The sequence below is a fragment of the Tamandua tetradactyla genome, chromosome 8, assembly GCF_023851605.1.
Source record: "Tamandua tetradactyla isolate mTamTet1 chromosome 8, mTamTet1.pri, whole genome shotgun sequence".
In the NCBI taxonomy this organism is placed as follows: Eukaryota; Metazoa; Chordata; class Mammalia; order Pilosa; family Myrmecophagidae; genus Tamandua; species Tamandua tetradactyla.
Genome location: NC_135334.1, coordinates 68,551,194 through 68,560,537, shown reverse-complemented (window position 1 = coordinate 68,560,537; position 9,344 = coordinate 68,551,194).

The window sequence follows — 9,344 nt, the reverse complement described above, 5'->3', positions numbered from 1 at the left end:
GTCCTCATGTCAGGAGAATAAACTGAGGCTCAGAGAAGTTGGCAGTAACTCAGATGCTGCAGCCTAACCAAGCAGGAACCCCTCCTCCCCTCCTTTCGGCTATGGCTAGGGCACCTCTGCCTGGTAGAAACCTTGTGGTTTCACTAGGTCCACTGTGGGTTTGGGAGGAGGGGCTGGGGTGGCGAGGGTAGATGTGCCTTGGGGACCTCCCTTGAGACGCTCCTTCCTCCCCTCCCCCTGGGGCCCCTGGTCACAGGGACTGCAGTGCCCTCGTAGTGTATTGGAGGCAGCTGTTGGGAAGGGGCACTGGACTCGGAGTCAAGCTACTGGGAGTTGAGCTACTGGGAGTTGAATCCTTGCTCTACCACTTATTTGCTGTGTCATGACCTTAAATGAGTCCCTGGCCTCTCTCAGACTCCTAGGAGTTGTCTCTCAGGTAAAATGAGGGCAAGGAGGTAACCTGCGCGGGAACATAGTGGCCTCCCTGGAAGTGAGCTGGATCTCAGATGGAGGGGCGGGCAGGAGGAAGCTTGGCCCAGGAGACCAGGTGATTCCGGGTCTGGCTTAGGAAACCAAGGAGGAAGGGAAGGTGTGAGAGTCAGGACATGCTCATCGGTGCACAGGGACTTCAGGGAGCAGCGCTCCTCTCTCCTGGGCAGGAGGAAAGAGCTTTCCCCTTTGGAATGCACCCCTCCGCTTCCCACAAGACCCAGACCGCCAGCATTTGAACTGAATTAAGGGCATCAGACGTCAGCTGCCTCTGAATCACGGGCTGCTCGGAGCAGGGGGAGCACATAAGGATCACATCCAAGACTGTTTTTTGCAGTTTCCCACAGGCTCAGTCCTCCATCCTGGCTTCTCTTACAGCAGCATCCCTTATCTGCTTTGTATATTGGTTCCTCTCATTTCAAGGGAAGGAAGGGTTCCAAATCCAAACAGAGAGGGGGAGTAAACCACCCCTGCATCCAACGCACACATTAACAGAATTCCGGAGAAGTCACACAGCCAGACAGTGTGAGGGTGGGCTCAGAATGCTGTCTGCCAAACCCATGCATTCATTCACATATGCATTCACTCACAAACTAATTTAACAAGTATGTAGTGAGTGCCTTCCATGTGCCAGGTGTGGGGCTGAACCTGAGGATTCAGTGGAAGCCAAAACAGACAGGATCCCTGTCTTCATGGAGTTGCGTCTAGTGGGGATGATGATGGTAATTGATATCAGCCCACGTGTTAGCACTACTAACCCCTGCCATGTACCAACAATCGTGACAATCCTATGAGATTAAGTAAACCCCAGCTGATGGATGAAGAAATTGAGGTACAGGTAAGTGAAAACACATATCCAGGTCCAGGCAGCTAATAAGCAGCAAAGAATTAGCTTGCTTTGGCCTTCTGGTATGTACTTGTGACTACTACAATATATAGATACATTTTGGAAGCTCTGGTACTACCACTATGTTATACACATGTGTGCGTATATATAGGAACCTGGTTGAGCAGGCGGCAAGGGGATAAGGATGTCAGCAAAGGCTCCCCTAAGGAAGTGACACTTGAATTAGGATGAAAGGATGACATTTACAGGAAATCAATCTTTGACAAGGGTGCCAAAACAATTAGATGGGAAAGAATAGTTCTTTCAACAAATGGTGCTGGGACAACTGTATATTCACATGCAAAAAAAAAAAAAAAGAAGAAGAAGCAAAGTTGGATCCCTACCTCACACCATATACAAAAATTGATTCCAAATGGATCAACGACCTACATGTAAAAGCCCAAACTATAAAACTCTTAGAAGAAATCATAGCTCTTAATCTCTATGACTTTAGATTAGGCAATGATTTCTTATAAATGATAAAAAAAGCATAAGCAGGGGAAAAATAGATAAATTAGACATAATCAAAATTAAAATTTTTTTCTGAGCACCAAAGGTAAAGTGAGAAGACAATCCACAGAATTGGAAAAGACTTTTGCAAATTATATCTCTGATATTGGACTTGCATCTAGAATATATAAAGAAGTATTCAACTCAAAAACAAAAGGACAAATAATCCAATTTAAAAATGGGCAAAGGACTGGAATGGACATTTTTTCCAAGGAAGATATACAGAAAGCCAATTGGCACGTGAAATATGACAACTTTATTAGCCACCAGGGAAATACAAATTGAAACCATAATAAGATACCATCTCACACCCATCAAGATGGCTATAATAAGAAAGACAGATATTAACAAGTGTTGGTGAAGAGGTGGAGAAATAGGAACCTTTATGCACTGCTTATGGAAATGTAAAATTGCATAGCTGTTGTGGAAAACAGTCTGACAGTTCCTTAAAAGGCTAAACACAATGACCCAGCAATTCTATTCTTAAGAATTTGTCCAAGAGAATGAAAACATTATAACTGCACAAAAACTTGTACGTGGTTATTTATAGAAGCATTATTCATAATAGTCAGAAAGTGGAAACAAGTCAAATGTCCAGCAACTGATGAATGGATAAATAAAATGTGTAGGTGTATCCATACAATGGAATATATTCATCAATAAAAAGAAATGAAATACTGATACCTGTTACAACATGGATAAACCTTGAAAACATTAAGTGAAAGCAGTTAATCACACAAGACCATACATTATATGACTCCATTTAGGCAAAATGTCCAAAAAAGGCAACTCTATAGAGACAGAAAGTAGATTAGTATTTATCTTGTATTAGGAGTGAAGGGAGAAGGAATGACTGCTAATGTGAGTGGGTTTGTGTGTAAGGGAGGGGGGCAGAGATAATGCAAATGTTGTGAAATTGATTGTGGCGATATGGATGCACTAAAGTCCACTGAAATGTACATTTTAAACAGGTGAGTTGTCTGTTACATGAATTATATCTCAGTATAGCTGAAATTACAAAAAAAAATGTAGGGATGAGGAAATGTTAACTATGAGTTGGAAGGGGCTGGGGCTTGGGTAAAACCATCTAAGTTTAAGGAACTTCATATGCAAAGTTCCTGTGCTGGAAGCCTGGTATTAGTGTGAAGATACAAAGAAAACCAGGTGGCAGAAGTTTGCAGGGCAAGAGAGGAAGAGGGAAGAGAAGAGGCTGGAGAGTCACTGGAGCCAGGCCATCCATGGTCATTGAGGGCCACAACAGCTCCTTGGGGCCACATGGAGGTGGGGAAAGCCAGGCAATGCTCCCACGGTGCATTGGCACCCAGCAGGCACTGGCACGTGCCTTACCAAGCTACGCTGTCTTACCCTTGCCTAATTCCTGACCTTGTCCATCCTGCCTAGAGGATCCCTAAGATAGGCTATGAGTTCCAGGAGGAACCCCAGGGATCTTTTGTTGGATGTGTCTGCAGAGGACCGGCTTTGTGGAAGAGCCAAGCTTTCCATGCCAGCTCTCCCACTTGCTGTGTGACTCTGGGGCAAAGCTATTTTTCTCACTCCTAGAGCCACAATTTCTGTAAAGTAATAGCTCTCTCGGTTCTCCCTTCCTCACAGAGCAGCAGTGAGGAGGGTCTGTGTGAGAGAGCCCAGCGCTTTGGAAGGAAGTTAAAAAAAACCCAGAAGAAGGTTGTTATCTGTCTGCCGCCAGCTGCCTTTTTTCTGAATCCCAGGATCTGCTGAGCGTCAGCAGGCCTGCCGTGCCCCCGCGCTGGAGACTGCCGGATTTTATTGAGGAACTGGCGCTCATCCTGAGAGTGGAGAGAAAGCCTCCTGGGCCTGCAGGCTGCTCCTCCCCAACTCCAGGACACCCAGAGGATGTGTCCAGATCCTGCAGCCTGACTGACCGAGGACCCAGGGGCAGGCATGCAGGCGGGCCGTGCAGCTGGGCTGAGCGCAGACGCCTCGGAGAGCAGCAGAGCTGGGGCCCGGGCAGGGGGGATCTGTGCATTCATTCTTTGCACAAACTCTTGATGAGGCCTTCTGTACAACTGCAGAGATCATCCCAGGCTCTGGGCGAAGGAGGCACCTGAGGCCCAGGGTAGGAAAAGGCTTCCTGCGGGGTCACTCAGAGGTGTGAAAACAAAGAAGCCAGGAACAGTCAGAAAGAGAAGGGGGTCAGACGTGCTCTGGTTCACCCCTCGACCTGCACACCAGAACAGAAGCCTATATAGCTCAGATTGTCCATAATTATAGGACAGGCCATCCTGCAGAAGGATGGATGCGGTGACCTGCATTATGCCAGAGACCTCTCTTGTCCTGACTCCTGACGTCTCCTCTCCAAACCCTTGAAAGGAGGAGCCTCTGGCCTCTTCATAGCATCCCGTTCTTTGTCTTCTCCATCTAACCCAACATGTCCCTATAACTGCCCTACCCACCCCCTCACTGCCCCAGTCCCCAGTTCTGGGTGCCTGGCCTGGAGCTTACATTCCCAGGGTCACGGCCAAGTGCTGGCCACCCCTACCCCTGAGCCCAGGATCTGGCCGCCCCACAGCCATAACTGGAGTGTCCCAAACAGAACCTGTCCCCTGGTGTTCTCCCCACCCTCTGGTCTCCGTCAGTGGTGGATGCCACCACTCGGACTGTGCCCAGGCCAGCCAGTTACCTGGGGACAACCAACAGCCAGACACCTCCCGAGGCCATCGCTGCATCCCTGAAATAGCTCCTCCCTAAACTCTGCGCTTGGCCGGGCTCAGGCTCCTTTTCTCTTGCTGCATCTCTGCACCTATCTCCCCCATAGCCTCCCAGCCTCCCACCATCCTGCCCAGAGACCTCTCAGACACATGCTCCTATCACACACCTTCTCTCTCTTACGCTGAGAGTAAAGTTCTAGCACTTCATCATGGGGTTTGAGGTCCTACTTTTTGTGCTCCACTGGCCGCTGCCAACCTTGTGAGGCCAACCCCCTCCAGCCACACCCACTATGTGCCATTTCCCACACAGGCCAGACCCCAGGATCCCACTCCACGTCTTCATCCATGCGGCTCCTTCTGCCCAATGCCCTTTTCTCCTTCTCCCTCAGGTATGCCTGGCAGACGCCCACTTATTCTTCAAGGACCATGTCCTCTGAAGATTGCCCAGTCAGCTCTCCCTAAGGGTGGCCCAGACCCCACCCTATCAGCCATCCCTCCTTTTCCCTACACAGGCTTTGATCTGAGCCTCTATGACATCGAGTGTGGAGCCCTGTCCTAAGGGTGGGAGCACCTAATACCAGGGACCAGACCTAATTAGGCTCAGGAAAAGAGTGTGGAAGAAGGCAAGGGACGGCAAAGGAAGGAATTTATTTCAGGTGCCTGCTCAAGAGCCTCCTCCCCCAGGAAGGCCTCCAAACAGCTTGTCCTCACAGCCACCCAGCCCTTGTTTGCATCTCTGCATGGCATAGTCACAGATAACTCACATGAGAGCTACTTCTTTGCACACAGAATCGGGAACGTCGGAGCTGAAAGAATGGTCCTCGGAAACCATTTGTGTTATCAATGGGGAAAATGAAGCCCAGAGACGGGCCGGGACAGCTGAGTGTGCTCCGTGAGATTGAAGCAGAACCAGGATTTAACTCAGGTCTATCTGAGCCCTAACCCCATGCTCCTTCCCCAGAACCTGTGTCCTTTGTGCATTCCGAGGGTGGGGGCAGGCCCTGCTCCAGCTGCCTGATGGAACCTCTGGATCCTGGGTGCACATCTGCTGGGCAGTCCATGGGGACAGCAGAGCCAGGAGGTCCCTTCTGGGCTGATGGGAGCTCCGAGCCACAGGCCCAAGCACAATGGGGCATCTGGATACCTAGAGGGTGGGAATGGAAGGAAAGGGGAGTGAAAAGGAGGCACAAGGCTCCTGCGCGGCTCTAGGAGGGGATGGGCAGCAGAAAGTCTTTGGAGATACCTAGTCCGGGCTGATTCCTTCCTCTCCTTGTCACCTTAAAGCTCATTATACCTTAGAAAGGCAGAGATTCTGCTACAATTTGGCCTCTGAGATCACAGCCCTCACCAGGCTGTCTACAAGGCCAGGGACCCTTACCAGGCTTCCCAGCTCTGCCACTCACTGACCTTGGGAATTTGTGCAAATGGCCTAACATCTCTGTGCCTCAGTTTCTCCACCTATAAAATGGAAATATTAACAACATTATTTTTGAAAGATGTGAGAATTCAGTAAGTTAGGACACGCAAAGCGCTCATAACAGTGCCTGCACACTGCGCCCAAAAGCCCTGCAGGTGTTCTTATCACTTGTTGTCCGTCCCACCCACTCGTCAGTGAACTCCAGAGGGCTGTGTTTTCTGGCTCCTGCTTTTCCCCCAGTCTCCAGCCCCTAGCCTGGCCCAGCAGAGGGGGTCAGTACATGTTTGTGAGGTAGATCACATACGGGTCACGCTCCACCCGCTCTCTGGGCAGAGTGGGCTTGTGTTTTGCCCACATTGGGGCATGTTGGCCCACAGGACCTCGAGAGAAAGTGCTTCTTGCGTGTGACGTGATGGAAGAAGAATCCATCCCAGGCACAGTGGCAGAGGAGGATGCTGAGGCACAGAGGGCAAAGGGCTTGTCTCCTGCCCTTTGTGAGGCTCTGTCCTCTTCCCAGGCTTGCCGGCTGGGGGATGAGCGAGCAGGGGTGGCCCATCCCACCGCGGGTCTGCTTTGTGTCTTCCCAGGCCGGCCTGGCACATTTTGGGGCTGCGTGGCAGGCGCGTTTACATTCCCAAGGAGGCTGGACGACAGCGGCTGATAAGGATGTCTGGTCTGGAAGCCTCCGCGGTGACTTGACTTTATCTGTCCAGATAGCGCAAGGCTGCGCCGAGCTGGGGGAGGGAAGGACGCCCCGCTGTTTTGAGAAGCCTCAGAGCCCCATGCTCAGGTGCAGCCGAGTCCCCCTGGCTCTGCTGCGGTTTGCCCCCCCACCCCCCGCCCTCCTTACATGGTCCTGCTTGCACTGTCCTCCATGCTTTCACCCCTTTTACTCTTGACTGGATCCTGCCAGCCCATCTCTCTTCCTCCCATATCTTAGTCAATCTGTGAGCAACCTGAGAGCAGCTGGTTGTGGGGGACCCATCGGACCTGCTAAACTATTCACACCTACATCCGATCAGAACTCGCCACTCTCCTGGCTCCCTGAAAACCCGCTCCTCCTCCTCTCGCCCTGGCCATAGCATCCGGCTAAGTCAGAAACATCTTGGGCCTCTTCCTTTCGACCAAGATTCACCTCTCTGCCTCCACTCCTTGAGCACTTACCAGGGGCCGGCACTTTATTTAAATCCCACCCCACCACACCAAAACCTCTTGAGAGGTACTCTTCTAATTGCCTTTTTTTGGTATGCTGAATGGTGGGGTCACATTTCATTCTTTTTCCATGTGAGTATCCCCTTACTGCAGCACCATATGCTGAATTTGTTTGTTTTTGTTGGTTTCCTTGTCTGTTTGTTTGGGAAGTGCATGGGCCGGGAATTGAACCTGGGTCTCCCGCATCGCAGGTGAGAATTCTACCATTGGACTACCCTCGCGCCCCCTCTTCTAATTGCCATTTGACACATAGGATACTGGGCACCACTGAGGGCGAGGGGCTTGCCGCAGGACCCACAGCAGAAGTCACGGAACCAGGATTTGAGCCAGGGCTGTCCAGCTCAGCTTGGAAGGTTCGGTGGTGGGCAGGAGGACTGACCCAGGTTCTGCCCACGGCGGGGGTGGGGGGCTTCCCTGTTTCTGTTACATAGTGCTGTGTAAGGAGCCATTCCAAAACTTAGTGGCTTGAAACAAAGACATTTATTTTGTTTCTGCATTTGGGCAGGGCTCAGAGGGGCTATTTTGTCTCTGTTCCACTTGACACTACCTGGGCTGATGTGAAGTCTGGAATCATTTGAAGTGTTGCTCACTCACATGACCGGTAGTGGAAGCTGGCTGTTGGTTGAGACCTTAGCAGAGTCCATTGGCCAGAGCACCTATAGGGCCCCTCCATGTGGCCTTGGCTTCCTCCTAACATGAGGCTGAGTGGCCAGAGCCAACATCTGGAGAAAAAGAGAGAGAGCATCCGAGAGTCTGGTGCAAGCTGTATCATCTTCTAAGATTTGGAAACCATATAATGTCATATCTGTCACATTCTATTCTTTGGGGCAGTCACAAAAGTCTGCTCAATATCAAAGACAGGGGAAACGGACTCCACCTCTGGATGGGGAATGACAAGGTTCTGGAAAAGTATGTGGAAATGGAAATACACCTGTGGCCTTTTATGGAAAATCCAATTTTCCATAGGCACTCCTCTTCTGACCTCTCATAGGTGGTACCACTTCCCTGACCTGGAAAAACACTTCCAGGGGCTCAACCAACATCAGCCCTCTCCTGCCACTGTGGCACATGGTCCTGAGTGGTGGGAGGGGAAGACGGTGAACGGCCATTGACTCACTGCCTGCAGGCCCTACAGTGGGCCCTTGCTTGCATGCCTAATTTCACTTGGTGCCCACCACAATCCTATATCGTGATGAACATGTCCCCAGTGTTGGGTGAGGGAACTGAGGCTCAGAGAGGTGAAGTGACTTACCAAGGCCACAAGGAGTCAGCAGCAAGGCTGGGACCTGAAGCCAAGTCTAGGTGGCTGCCAAGGCCTTGCCCCTGCACCAGGTGCCCCCAGGCTCAAGGTAAAGTGAGAGATTACGAACATCAGCCTTGGGATCTGACCAACTCAGCTTCTTATTGAAGTTTCTTGACCTTGGGCAAGTTACTTTGCCTCTCTGAGCCTCAGTTTCCTCATCTGTTCAATGAGATAAAATCTTTACATCACCGACTTTTTGGAAAAAAAAAACAACAATTAAATTAAATAATCTGTTTCAAGCTTGGCATAGCTGCTGATACATAATACCTGGGGGCCCAGACCACCTGGATCCTCCCTAGACAGGACATGACCATCTGTGGGGAACTGGCCTCTGCCACTCACCAAGGGGGAGCCCCAGGGCTCCTGCGGCTATTTTTAGGCCTGTGTGGGCAGCCACTGAACCACACGGGTGTAATAATGCAGAGCTGTGGGTTTACCCTGGCTTGGTCAAGCCCAGGAGAAAAAGAAAATACTTCTGATGACTGAAGGTGGGCCCTGAGGTTAGGATGGGCTACACCTCCTTTCTACCATATCCAGGTTGACATCAGACAAGTCAGAGAGCCTCTCTGAGCGTCAGTGTCCTCACCTGTAAAATGGGGACAGTAGTAAGCACAGTAGCCACGTTTTGAGGTGTTTACCGTGTGTCAGGTGCTGGTTGAACACCTCATGGTGCCACCTCATGTCATTCTCATGGTGGCGCTGTGAGGGAGGCTGCAGGAGGCAGAAGTTGCTCCACTAGAAGAGGGGCAGCGATGGAACCAGAGTTGGTTCTTTTAACTGCTCAGCTTCCAGCCTCCCCAGACAGACTGGAATGAAGGTTGTGGGGATTAGCTGAGATTA